The 13,723-nt window shown below is 50.5% G+C and overlaps 2 protein-coding genes across 10 annotated transcripts in view; both read left to right on the forward strand.

Annotated features, from left to right (window-relative positions):
- Window positions 1-13,723, forward strand: part of NFKBIB (NFKB inhibitor beta) — a 1,076,695-nt gene that overhangs the window by 359,136 nt on the left and 703,836 nt on the right. The gene's annotated exons all lie outside the window — the stretch shown is intronic.
- The window catches only part of SIPA1L3 (signal induced proliferation associated 1 like 3), a 231,434-nt gene that overhangs the window by 86,079 nt on the left and 131,632 nt on the right, over window positions 1-13,723 (forward strand). For 8 of the 9 annotated variants that reach the window (XM_084960460.1, XM_084960459.1, XM_084960464.1 and 5 more), the window contains one exon: window positions 1,606-1,673. The gene's annotated coding sequence lies outside the window, so the exon portion shown is untranslated. Of the gene's footprint in view, window positions 1-1,605; window positions 1,686-13,723 lie in introns of all 9 variants that reach the window. The other variant, XM_084960462.1, reaches the window with a different exon arrangement.

The following is a 13,723-nucleotide window of genomic DNA, read 5'->3' on the forward strand; positions in this document are numbered from 1 at the left end:
TTCTGAACAGAGGCCACAAACCACAGTTGTGTTAGCAACCCTTGTGGCTCTGTTGCCACTAGAAATCAGAAATATTTCCATATCACATCACAGTTGTTGCAGATATTGCAAAATATCATTTACACTCATCTAGTTCTAAATGACTATAGTTACTGGCACCACCAAGATCTCATAATCTAAAGCATTCACAAAGAAGCACAAATATTACCAAATCTCAGATTAGGTTTTGTTTTACAGATATTTTGATATCTGAATGTAATTGATTTCCGTTGTAATCTTGTGTATTGTGTTTTGTACCTTTAAACTCATGATTCTGACAAGGAGTCCACACTGGGGTCCCTGGCTTGAGAAAGGTTAGGAACTAAGAACCCCTTTTAGCTTCTCCAGAACCCTTGGGGCAGAAGCTGTCCTGATTCCTGGACTCTGGAAAGTGGATCAGCTGCTTGCTTGGTTTCCTCCCTGGGAGGTTCCCTAGAGGCGCTGGCTGCTCTTTGAGCCTTGGTGTGTAGGTGGCACGTGGGCCTGGCAGCTTTGGAGCAGGGCAGGGAGTGGCGCTGCCAGCCTGCAGTTAGCCTCTCTCTTCATTGGCCATCATGACCACATGGGCTGGCCAAATGGTTGGGAGCAGGCTCTGGAGCCAGGCTGCCTGGGTTCATCTCGCCTTTTGATTGGCTGGGCAGCCTCAGCTCATGGGTTCTTTACCCACTCTGTGCCTTAGTTTGCTCATCTGTAACATGGACGTAATAATGTTATCTATTTCTTCGGGTCATCGGGAGAATGAAATGAGTCGGCACATTGTGTTAGGACAGAGCCTGGCCCATAGAGAGTAAGAGTCATTATTTAACGACCATTCTCTATAGGAAGGTTCTGGGCTGTCCTCTCAGATCTCATCTCCCTGGCTCAGGCGGTGCCTGGCCTAAACCACAGTGTGATGGTGAATGGTATAGACAGTGGCTTCTCGGCCTGGAGACATTCGCTCACCCATGAAATATCCATTCAGATATGAACAACCATACTAAATAGTCAAAAACATAAATTAATGATACAGAATTACAAGTCAGGACAAGCGCTTTTTTCCTGCGGCTCCTCTGCTCACACTCGTCTGAAGGAAATGGCCCCCCACCTGCCCTGTCACCGCCCTGCCCCATCTCCCTCGCGCACCTGCCGGGGCGCGGGGCCTCCTGCGCTCCTGAGGCCCCCACCCCCACCCCTCCTGCCTCAGGTCCCGTGCACTAGCTGTTCCCATGGCCTGGAGGGCTCCTTCCCAGATAATCACACAGTTGGTCGCCTTCTGTGTTCAGGTCTCTGTCCTTTCCTCGGGCCTCCTCTGACCACTCTGTGAATAGCAGCCCCGTCGCTCGCCTCACCCTCAGTCTCCATCAGGGCGTGCCCGCTCCCTGGCTTCGGGTCGTGTTTGTTGGAATGTCTGCTCCCTGAAGGACAGCAACATTGTCTTGGTCACTGGTGTGCCCTCGGTGCCTGGCACACAGCAGCCATTCGATACAGATTTGTTGAGGGAGTGAATCTGTGAGTGACAGATGGATGCCACGGCAGGGAGGCTCCAGCTGGCCAAAGACGTGACCTTGTTTCTTTTCCTCTCCGCAGATGCACCGTCTTTGACCTTGGCTCTCAGAGGACCCTCAAGGAGCACTAGTGTCCAGAACCTACTAAGGGTGAGTGCGGAGGTTCGTTTGATTTTGTTTGTCCAAGTTTTATAACTCAGACACATAAGCCTCTTTATTGTTATTATTATTATTATCATTGTTATTATTTTTGCTTTTTTGGGCCATACCTGCGGCACATGGAGGTTCCCAGGCTGGGGTCGAATCGGAGCTACAGCTGCTGGCCTACGCCAGAGCCACAGCAACGCGGGATCCGAGCTGCGTCTGCAACCTACACCACAGCTCAGGCAACGCCGGATCCTTAACCCACTGAGCGAGGCCTGCAGCCTCATGGTTCCTAATTGGATTCTTTTCCCCTGCACCACAACGGGAACTCCTAAGCCTCTTTATTCTTGAAAAGAAAAAAAAAGATTTGAAAGCGTGTCAAGGGAAAGACGGAAGTCTCCTTCGCTGTCCCAGCAGCCACAGTCTGACATCGTCCCTCCGAGGTAATTGCGGTCGGTAGTTGGGTGCGGGTTCTGCCAGACCTTCCTTTCCTCCTGTCCATGAATGACCCTCCTTATCCGCGTACGCACTCCTTATTTAATTGGCTACGTGGAGAAGAAAGAAGCCCTGCTCTTTGGCTCTTCTACAGTGATCCCCACTGTCCCCAGGGGTCGTGTATCTTGAAGATCTTTGGTCATAGCCTCCATCTGCGCATCACACTCTTTGTTTAAGTTTTTTTTAATTTCCGTTTTTAAAATTCACACAGGGTGAAATTCACTCTTTGGCATACGGTTTTTTGAGTTTAGGCAAACGCATGCTGTTGTGTAGCTGCCACCACAGTTAAGATACAGAGTGGCCCCATTGCCCCCCGTGAGGATGTGCTTTCTGTCTGTAGGCTAGAGATAGGGTGTGAGTGGTGACACGTGATTAAAACATGTGCGCACGGTAAGTACTTACCTGTGATGGAAAGATTTTGAATACGTTATAATTACGTTTCTGGGGGTTTTGCTAGTGAGCCTCAACCAAGCAGTGGAGGGGACCTCAGGGTGTGGGGCACTCCAAGTGGTAGCGGGGTGCAACCTTTGTTGGTAGGATAGAGCCAGAGCCTTGGGCTCTAGAGGGGGCACTTTCTGATCTTTGAAGTGTCAAGAGACCCCAGTGGTGAGGAAAGTGGGAGCACAGAAGATGCTGGTGGCCGTACTCTGGATGCATAGCGGTGGTGGCTGAGTTGCAGGGACCAGGCGGTCAAGTTTGTGAATGGAGTGAATCTAGACAGTACCACCTTCCTTGGCTCTTTGTTGGGTTTCTTCATATGCTTGGCCTCAGGCTCTGCCTGGGTACCTGGAACTTGTTGGTAGGACAGTCTTCAGGGGCCAGATTTCCACTAAGGGATGCGCCTTGGCACGCTCTCCTGGAGGAGGTGCTTGAGACGGTACTTCTTTCTCCTTGGCGCGCTCTCCTGGAGTACTTCTTTCTTCTTGCTCCCACTAACTTCGGCTCACGCCGAGAGGGGGAAGCTTGCCTGCCACAGGTATCACTGTGGCATTTCCCTAATAGGGATTTTTGTATGTCCTTCACTTCTTTCACATTTATTAACTGTCCACATAATTAGTTCTGTAAGGGAGGACCTGTCCCTTCTCCCTCATTTATTTCAGTTATTTCATTGTTAACATACCTGTGTGGCCTCATAGATACTTGTTTTAATCTTGCACGTCCCTTTTTTATGTGGTAGAAGCTTCCAGTTTCTGAGTGAATTCCTAGTACTGCCTCTCAAACTGCAGGAGGACCAGCATTGTCCTCCCAGCCCCTTCGGGCCTGGATAGCAGGAGAACATGCCTTGGTTTCTTTCCTTCACTCCACAAATGAGCGTTTGAGCACCTACTGTTATGTTCCAGGCACTGGGGATTCAGGAATGAACAAAACAGGAGTTCTCTTGTGCCGCTGCTGGTTAAGGATCCGGTGCTGCCACTGCAGTGGCTTGGCAGCGGTGTCACCACTGTGGCATGAGTTTGATCCCTGGGACTCCCACATGTGGCAGGTGCGGCCAAAAAAAAGCCGGGGGGGGGGGGTCACATTCTGCTGGAGGATAGCACGTAAATAGATAAACAGGCGAATGTGGGGTAAGCACTACAGGGATGAGCAGAGCGGGGAGGGGACTTAAACTGGGAGCAACAGGGGTGGCTTTAGACCTGGTGATCCAGGACGGCCTCGCTGAGGAGGCCCCGGAGGGAAGGAACACAGCAGGTCCCTGACCTCGTTCTTCCACTGCCAGCCGGAAGATCTAGAGGAATTCTCTCACTTTCGAACAGGGTTTGGGGAACAGTGGCAAACGCGACAACGTGTTCCCTCTCTGAGGGGCAGCCCTGCCCAGCTCTGGCCCTTGTTGTCCTGTGGAAATGCCAAAGGCTTTGTTGCCAGATCTTCTGATATTTTTTCCCCAAAAGAGGACCGGGGGGAAAAAAAAGGAATTCTTGCTCGTCTATTGAACCCAAATGATGCTACATCCACTGACTTTTTGAGGTCCGGGGATGAATATCTTTTGTTCGTTTTCATTATGCTTATTCATTAAGTTACCTTTGTGGCAAAAGATACCAGTTCTTCATTTTGGTGGTAATGTAGATTCTGTTTTAAATACATAGCTATGTATTCAAGTTTATTTTTCTATTTTTCTTAAATTTACTTTAAGGGCCCCAGCTGCGGCATATGGAAATTCCCAGGCTACGGTTCGAATCAGAACTGCAGCTGCCAGCTTACACCACAGCCACAGCAACACCAGATCCTTAACCCACTGAGCAAGGCCAGGGATCGAACCCACAACCTCATGGATGCTACAACTGAGCAACAAAGGGAACTCCTGATGTATTCAAGTTGAAAAGTGAGTTAATGTAAAAGAACTATTAAGTAAATAATTGTACAGATGGGACATCGACACGGCTGAAGAGGAAGGGCCACGCACAGCTACCGGGGTTTGGTAAATGCCGTCCTGTCCTTGGCCTTCCACCCTTTGTCCTCTGGGTCTGGGTCCTCGGCTAGGGAACTGAACTGAGGCTGGCAAACGATTACCATGGCCGTGTGCCCTGAGCCACTTGTGGACCGTGGGCGTATCAGCCAGGACTGCTTTTGCCTGCAGGAACAGAAAGCCCAGCTTCACAGCAGCTTAAACAAATCAGGATTGATTTCTGTCCTGTAACAAAGAACCCTGAGGTACCTGGCTGCCAGGGTTAGTCCAGAGGCTGAGTGACATCTGGGCTGGAGCCTTCTTGATTCCCTTGGCCTTTCCCTCGTGGTGGCAAGGTTGCTGCTGCAGCTCCAGCCAGAACACAGAGGGGGGAGGGTCCATTCCAGCAGCATGTTCTTTTCGGTTCTGAACCACCTTAGCACTCCCAGAATCCTCCCCGCCCCAAGAAGATTCCACTTATATCTCATTGGCCAGAAATGGGGCACAGCTGTAAGGAAGGTGAGAGATTTCATTTAGCTTTTCAGCCTCTCCTAAAGAGGAAGCCCGAGAGAAGGGGGATTGAGAGTGTCAGTTGGGTAGCCAGCCAACAGCGTCTGGCTCTCCAGGGGAAGAAAAACAAAAATAATTAACATTAAGCAGTGCTGACTCCGTGCCAGCAGCCCTGCTGTAAGCACTCTGCCTGCATGATCTCATCTGGTCCTTCCACCCACCCTGTGATGGCTCTGCTGTGATCTCCCCACAGTAATGACTTGGAAACTGAGGCGCAGAGTGGTGAAGCCCTTTACCACGTGGAGGAGCCAGGGCGAGAACCTTCGCAGTGTCTCCAGATCCTCCCTCTTGGCCGCTACCTTGTTGCCTCAAAAGAGGTTCTGGGGTCCCAGACTGCTAAGCAGCTGACCTCAGTTTAAATTCTTCTAGAAAGGGAGGAGCGGGACAGCGTATTTTGCTCTGGGGAAGTTTTGACCATTATAAAGCTTTCTGGCGAATCCTATCTGCTCTGTGTAACTCTCACTGGTTCTGGCCCGGTCCTGGTGAGCGGCACCAGCCACCCACCTTCCTCCCGGGAGCCCTTTGTGTCTTGCAGACGGCCGGTCCCCTCTGGGCCTCCTTTTGGAAATGAACTTGCAACGGGTGCTCCTCCTCAGAATGTGCTTTCCGGTCTTGGGCTTCTGCTGGTGGATTCAGCATGCACCTCCTCCACGCCCATCCCTGCATTGTCGTGGTGTGGGCGGGGCCGCCTCGTGGTGTGGGCGGGGCCGCCTCGGGCTGATAGTGACAGCCCAGGGTGTCAGGGTGCTGCAGGGCAGGCACAGGGGCTGTTGGGAGCCCAGAGGAGGTGGCCAGGCGAGCCTCGGGGTCGGGGGATCTCCCAGAAGCAGCCGTGGGTCTTGATTCATCAAAGAGCAGCCCCCCCCCACCCCCGCTTCGTCAGTGAAGCTCTTTCGCACAGCTCTCCCTGCTTGGCCTCCACTCCCATCCTCTGCAGAATGCAGGGTTTGGACTGGTTTTCCAGCCGTGTTCGCGTCTGGCAAACATGGCCATTTGGGTGCTAAGCAGAGATACCCTCATGTGTAGAGCGTATCTGGGGAAGGCTCTGTAGGCAAACAACACAGAGTGATGAGAGTCCTAAGCCGAGAGCCACGGGGCTGTGGGAGCTCTGAGAAGACACCCAGCACCAACTTGGGGCTTCAGGGCAGCTCTGAAGGAGGCGAAATCAATCCAAATGGGCTGACACCGTGGCCAAGAGCACAGGCTCCAGAGACCAGCTGACCTGGGTTCTAGTCTCTGCTTGATCACTGACGGGGCTCAAGTGGAGAGCCCGATTCTGGGAGCTTTTCTTTTCTCCTAAGGTTGTTTTGAGAATTAAAAGGTGATTGCGAATCTTAAGTACTTAGATCCTGGCACAAAGTAGTCGCATAATAGATGAGATGGTGGTGGCGGTGACGCTGGCCGCTTGCATTCATCAGCCTTTCCTGCATGTCAGAGGTTAGGCAGCTTGGTCATCAGCCTGTAGGGTAATAAGCATTCGTGCTGCTGTTATGATTATTTATTCACCAAATGTGAGTGTTTGTCTCACGCCCAGCCCTAAGCTAGCATGGTGTCTGCATATAGCTGGACCGTGCTTTGGAAACAGGGCTCATACAGCTGAGGCCTGGGCCAGAAATTTCATAGAAGACAGAAGTTTCTTTGGTGTGTATTGGAAACACATGGCTTTCGGTCTCCCGGTCCCCTTTCCATCTATTCCACAGACGCTTCAGCCCTGGCCTCTAGCGTGGGGGCTGCCCTTGACCTCAGTGGCCAGAACGCATGGATGCTCTGCTCAACCCATCAACCGAGTCCCAAATTAGACCTGACAGTGTGATTTATTCTCTGGGATGGAGCCGGGAGGGCAGAGCCCCAGTGGGTGATTCCGAGGGAAGGTTGTCAGCCCGAATTAGCCCAGGCCCTTCATGCAGCCCTGCTGTTTCAGCTTCCTCTAACTAATAGCGTTTTCCAGGGTGTTGCTGGCTTCTGAGCAGCCACCTCCCATCCCTAGGGGCTGAGACGTGGCCATGATCCCTACGGAGCTGTTTGATGGGGGCTCTGAGGCAGGCTCTGTCAGAAAGGACTGAGGGCTTTGGGGTCCTTTCATCTGCCTCACCAGGCATTGAAAGTGGTGGTTCCTTGGGGGTCGTTGTACCGTGTCCCTCTCTTCTACCCCATCCCTTCACTGAGTTCAGTACTGACAGCTGAAGGCTGCCATCTTGCCCCTCACCTCCCAGTCTGTAATCAGCTTTCTCTGCCTGTAGCTGCCTTCATTCATTCATAGTGAACGCCAGTGATAGGCAAGGTTCTGCTGCAGTAACAAATCAACCCTGAGATCCTAGAGGCTGGACACAACCAATGTCGATTTCTTAGTCATGACACACGTCAGGTCGGGTGGGAGCTTTACCTTGAACCTCAGAGACCCAGAATGACAGGGCGCTCCCCTGTGTTGAAGCATCAGAAGTGGAACGCACAGCCTCCAGGGTCACCATGGCAGGACAAGGAAACTAGAGGGACACAGAGCACTGCTTAGATGCCAAGGCCAGAGTGGGTTCACCTCTGCTCACAGCCAGAAATAGCTGGTGGCTCTGCCTAGCTAACCGTAGGGAGCCGGAATGTGGGCACTCATGGGTATTCATTGAGCAGTAAATATCCTGGCCACAACAGGCAGGTGTGGTATTTATTAAGCACCTACTGTGTACCAGGTCTTCTAAAGGGACTCTGGAAATACGAAGGAGTCCCTGCCTTCCTGGATCTCATGGTTCAGTGGCGGAAACAGAACCTTGGTAAATAATCACAGCAGCAGCCATATCATTACCTCTGGACGAAGTGCCCTGATAGAGGCGCCCTGAGAGCACACCCATGGGGCACCTGATACGTTTGGCGAGGTCAGGAGACGTCTCTCATAAGGACTGCCATTTGAGGAGAGGCCTGGAGGCTGTGTGGACCTTAATGGAACAGGAGGAGCCTTCCCAGTGGAGGGAACAGCATCTGTGGAGTTCTGGACGTGGGAAGGAGCTTGACTCTGGGAAGGAGCTGGGAGGCGGCCAGCATAACTGCAGGATCGTAAGCGAGGCAAGGAAAGTGGGGGCAGAACTTGCAGGGCCTGCATGGCCAGGGGGAGGAGTTGGGTATTTATCAGCACCTACCTTTTGGAGCTATTGAAAGAATTCAGTGAGCTCAGTGATTCTTTCAGCAGATGCGAGTTGTTTCCCCCTGCCCCCGCCTGCAGGTGGTGTTTCAGGACCGAGGGACATAGCCATGAACAAGATGGACAGATGCCCCTGCCGTTGTGGAGGGGCAGCCTGGAAGGGGAGATGACCAGAAACAAGAAAAATAAACAAATAAAGCTGGTGAAAAAAGCTTCTGGCCAATGAAATAGGGTGATTTAATATTAGCATTTAGTTTGGCTGCTTTGGGCTACATGTAACAGGAAACCCCTTTGGTGCCAGCTTAAACTGTCAGGGCGCATGTGGGCTCCCCAACTCCAAGTCCAAGGGTTCTTGGGGCCGCCTTCCGAGCCGGTGACTCTGTGGCTCCACACAGCGTGGAGAACCTGGGTTTGCTCCTCCGCTGCTGGGCTGTCCATGATGCAGCCTCGCCTTAAGATGATCTCGGGGTGGCATTTGGGACACTGCAGGCAGTCTCAGGGCTGAAGCTCTTTCAAACTCTGTGTGCCCCAAGGAACTCTGCTAGCTCACCTGTCTGGGCAGTGGATCGTAGGGCCAGTGGGAGAGCAGGCTGGAGGCTGTTGCCACAGTCCAGACGGGAGAGACTGAGATCAGGACCTGAAGTCAGGGGTGTGGGGGCGAGGAGAGGGTGGGCTGTGGGGCGGAGCGGAGGGGCTTGCTAACAGCATGGCTGTTGGAAAGAAGGGGTGGTGAGCACTCTTTCTCTCTCTCTCTCTCTCTCTCACACACACACACACACACACACACACACGTGTCCACCTTGCACTGTGTAAGTCATGGCGCACGTTTGCACATTACAGGCTCTTGCACATTACAGGCTCTGAGAAATCTTGCCCGAAAGAAACTTGCTTCTTTGACTGTGGAACCTTTTTATTTTCGAAAAGGCGCTTAGTAACATGTTCTGCAGAAACATTTGAAAATGATTCTCATTGGAGTCACACGGGGAGCTTTAAGAAACCCCAAGGCTGGGGCCCCGCCCCGGAACATTTCACTAGAATCACCAAGGGTAGGACCAGGCGTGGGATGGGCTTTTTGTTTTTTTGTTTTTTTTTTTAAGCTCCCCAGATGTTTCCAGGGTGTGACCGAAGGCGAGGACTATGACTTTATTGTGTCCTTGAGTGAGCTCTTCACATTATAAAGCTGTATTGTTTACTTGTCTGCTTATCAGAGTAATACTTGCTTGTTGTCACAAACCCAAAAGAAATCAAAGGACCCAGACTCTGCCAATATAATCACTTTTTCAAACCTGGCATATTCCTTCCAGATTTTTAAAAAATACTTGTACTAAAGAAAATACCATATGTGTCCCAAAACAAGATGATTCCCATCTCTCCAAAGAGAAGATTTTTTTAAAGTTTTGGGGTCTTTTTGAAATGTTTAGGGTTATTGATGCCATAATCAGCTGTCTATATATATTTTTTAGTGTATTAATTTCGGGGCCCATGGTTATCAGAAATGCTGGATTCAGAATGCTGCTTAGGAGTTCTCGTCATGGCGCAGCGGAAACGAATCCGACTGGGAACCATGGGGTTGGGGGTTCAATCCCTGGCCTCTGTCAGTGGGTTAAGGATCCAGCATTGTTGTGGCTGTGGTGGAGGCCGGCAGCTGTAGCTCTGATTGGACCCCTAGCCTGGGAACCTCCATATGCTGAGGGTGCAGCCCTAAAAGGTAAAACAAACAAACATACAGAAGGCTGCTTAGACCTTCTCACGTCCTAAAAACAGTGTACCTCACGCTCTTCACAGGCCTCCTCCTCCTCATTAGAGCCCCTTGAGCCATCTACGCGTATTTCCAGAACACATCATCTCCACCTCCATCTGAAGTGCCTGCGGTGGGGCGCTTCTTAAATCCGTGTATTAAGTTGTTGCTGGAAACCATATCCCAAGTAGTCAGTTTTTCTTTCTTTCTTTCTTTCTTTTTTTTTTTAAATATAATTCCCCTTTTAGTTGTGTGTCGGTGATCCCTAAAGTGTGGCCAGTAACATTAAGGGAAAAAAAAAAAAAAAAGCTTTTTTTTTTTTTTTTTTTTTTAAAGACAGTTACTGAAAATGAATAAAGGAAAAAATGTGCACATCTAAAAGTGGTTACATAAGCAGTCAGTTTTGAGTCAATCAGACTAATGATTCCAATATGAATAATAAATGACAGTTTAGGAAAATTCAATTTCATCCCACACAGCAGCACTTTGCCTCAAGATAGTTTTCTGTGTCACTTGACACAGCCTTCGTTTCAGGTTTCAGATTCTCTTTTAAATGTGCCCCCCGCCCCATAGACAGGAAGACTTTTACATCACGTATGTTGTTTAACTGAAAGGAATGTCGCTTACAAGTATTTGTCCCTGTCTTGCTTTTTTAGCTTTAGAGGACCCTCGAAGTGGCTGATGACACTTGGAATTATGACGTCAGGCTCTCGGGGACAGTTCCTGAGTCTGTTATAGTATATGCCTCCGTTTTTATTGTTTGCTGCAACTAGCAACCCTTAAATCTTTAGATGCTCGTATTGCTTCCCCAAGCAGTACTTTGTTCAAAATAAAATAGTATGTAAACTCTGAAACACAACTCTTATTTCAGAGGATCCTTGGCCAGGGGTGGGAGGCACATTTTGGTAGATCTTGTATTCAAAATAAATTAATTAGGTTGAACACATAGAGTTAGCTCAGTGGTGTTTGACCTTCTTGCCATGAGCAATAACTAGTTAGAAAGCCTGAGTTCTCTGACTTCCCCGGCTAATTCTCATTCATTCGTTTGGTATGGATTCATTTCCTCTCGCTACCCTAAGCACTGAACGGAGGGCAGTACTGAGCTGGAATCCCAGCCTTCCACCCCTACCTTAACCTTCCCGTGCCTCAGCTTCCCCATCTATAGATGAGCGATGGTAGCTCTTCCTCCCTCGTGCAGCGGTCGGTCATGGGGATTCAGGGATTCGATGTAGACCCACGATCCCAGGTGGCATATTATCCAAATGGACGGATTATCGTCACCACAGAAATATCGATGTGATGGCGGCTGCCCCAGACCCTGCTGGGTATATGTTCTCCGAGGCTTTTCGAAAATCCAAATCATCCAGAATTCTGAAACACATCTGGCCTAAGGTTTGGAAAGGGATCGTACAGCTGTGTGTGTAAAACGCTTAGCGTGGTGCCTGGCACATAATAGATGCTGTGTATATGGCAGCCATGTATTGTTGTTGTTATTACTTGAAGCGCACACCACAGCCTCCGTAATCATTATCATGGAAATGCAGATGGTAACCACCACGACGAGATGCCATTACACACCCAGCTCGGCAGCTGGAAGAAAAAGATGGAGATGAGGTCAGAGAGGGACTCGGAGGCCTTCCAGGGACGGAGGCTTTTCCCTGAAGGTACAGTGGGAGGGTGCTGAGCAGAGGAGGGATGCGTTCTGACTCAAGGTAGCAGAGTCCCTCTGGCTGTGTGTGGGAGCAGGGGTGGGAGCCAGGAAATCAGAGAGGGAGCGCGCCTGCTGTGGTTCACGGTGCAGGCCACAGGGGTGGGAGGTGAAGCAGGGTGATTTGAAGATGGAGCCAGTAGTAACTATGAATGGACTGAGTGTGGGGGTGAGCGCAGGGGAGGGTGGAGGAGGACACCAAGGTTTTGCCCTGAACACCAAGCGAATAGTGAAGGCGGTGAGCTGAGGACCAGCAGAGCAGAGATTTGTACGAAGGTAAAGGTGGTGGAAGAATCAAGGATAGAGCTGCTGGAGTGGATTCAGGAGAAACAGGGCTTTGCCTTTTTTTTTTTTTTTTTTTTTAAGAGCAGTTTTAAAAGGTGCACAGGGAGTTCCTTGGTGGCATAGCAGTTCCGGATCAGCCATTGTTATAGCTGCGGCTGGGGTCACTGCTGTGGCATGGGTTTGATCCCTGGCCTGAAACTTATACATGCCATAGGTGTGGCCAAAATAAATAAAAGGTGTCCAGAAAATTGGCCCCAAACAGGAAGTTCCCACAAGCTCCCCGACTCCCCGCTGCAGTTTACCCATTTATTTACACTCGTATTAATACAGCACTTTTTTTTTTTTTTTGCAATTGATGAGCCAGTACTGATGGATGCCTCGTTATTAACTCAAGTCCACAGTTTCTAGTCCGGGTTCATGGTTTGTGTTCTACATGCCATGGCTGCGACCCACGAGATGTGGATCCACCACAGCGGTATTGCACCGAGCAGCCCCACAGCCCGGTGCTCTGCCTGCGTGTTTGTCCCCCACCCCCACCCCCCACCGATCTTCCTGCTGAAGAACAGCAGGGCTTGGCGTCCATCTCCCTGGTATGAACCCGCGGCCCCATGCGTTTTGTCTGTTGACGTGTCTTTAGCGCTTAGGCCACACCTGACACACAGTGGCTGCACAGTAAAAATACGCTCAGATAATGTCTTCTTGGGTTGGGAGGGATTCGAACCAGAAGGGACCCTCGGCATCAGAGGCTTTCACTCCAGAGTGTGACAATATGTTCTGTGGGTCTGGACTTCTGTCCCCAGTAGGATAAGGGGAAGGGATTATCAAAAATGTAACCCAGACATCTAACCCTTTACCGAGTGCCTGGCCTGTGGACAGGACTGACGTGGCTTCCCCGCCTGTAAAATGGGATGGTAATAGTATTGACCTCATAGAGCCGTGTAAGGTGTCAGCGAGATAATGCTTCGAAACACTGTAGGTGTTTAATAAACATGAGCCGTTGTTAAATGTATTAATATCATTGCCATTATTCTGACTTCCTGGCATTCACCATCTAGTGGGAGGAGATTGATAGCAAATAAACACTCAAATAACTGCATAATTTAACTGGTAACTAAACCCTAAAGGAGAAGTCCAGAGTGCCTTGAGAAAGAATAACAGAGCTGGAGGTGGGGTCTTGTTTGAGGTTGGAGTGCAGTTGGGAGAGTCTGAGGAAGTGACCTAGAAGCAGAAACTCGCCCAGGGGTGGGCCGGAGGCAGGGGGTTTGGAGCAAGAAGAATAGCCGGTGCAAAGGCCCTGAGGTGTGTTGGAAGGACAGAAGCCAGGCTGCCCTGAGCAGAGTGATGGCGGGGAGGGTCGGTAGCCCGGGTCACACTGAACCAGTGAGCCATCCCAAAGGTGTGGACTTTGTTCCCATGTTCCCTGAGAGCCACGGAAGGATTTTAAGGAGAGCAATGACATTGGTCTGGTTTGGTTTTTTAACTGCCATGTGCACTTTCAAGGCCTGCTGTCCTGACTGCTTTCCTCCCCTGGTTCAGTTTGTACCAAGAGCTGCAAGCCAGGGTCAGGGTCAGGGTCAGAGCTTCAGGCCCTCCCCTGCCATGTGGCACCTTGAAGTGCTGTACTGTCCTCTGACCATCAAACTGCAGGGCTGGAAGGAGCTTTATGTAAGGAGAAGGTGTCCTGGTTCCAGACTCATCAGTCCTTAGGAAAGAAGCAGCTTGCTGATCCATCCCAGGCCACGGGGAGGCC

Source organism: Sus scrofa, chromosome 6 (genome assembly GCF_054392235.1).
Source record: "Sus scrofa isolate SSC_HxYL_T2T_F1_AM1 chromosome 6, Sscrofa_HxYL_maternal_Yorkshire_Landrace_v2.0, whole genome shotgun sequence".
Lineage (NCBI taxonomy): Eukaryota > Metazoa > Chordata > Mammalia > Artiodactyla > Suidae > Sus > Sus scrofa.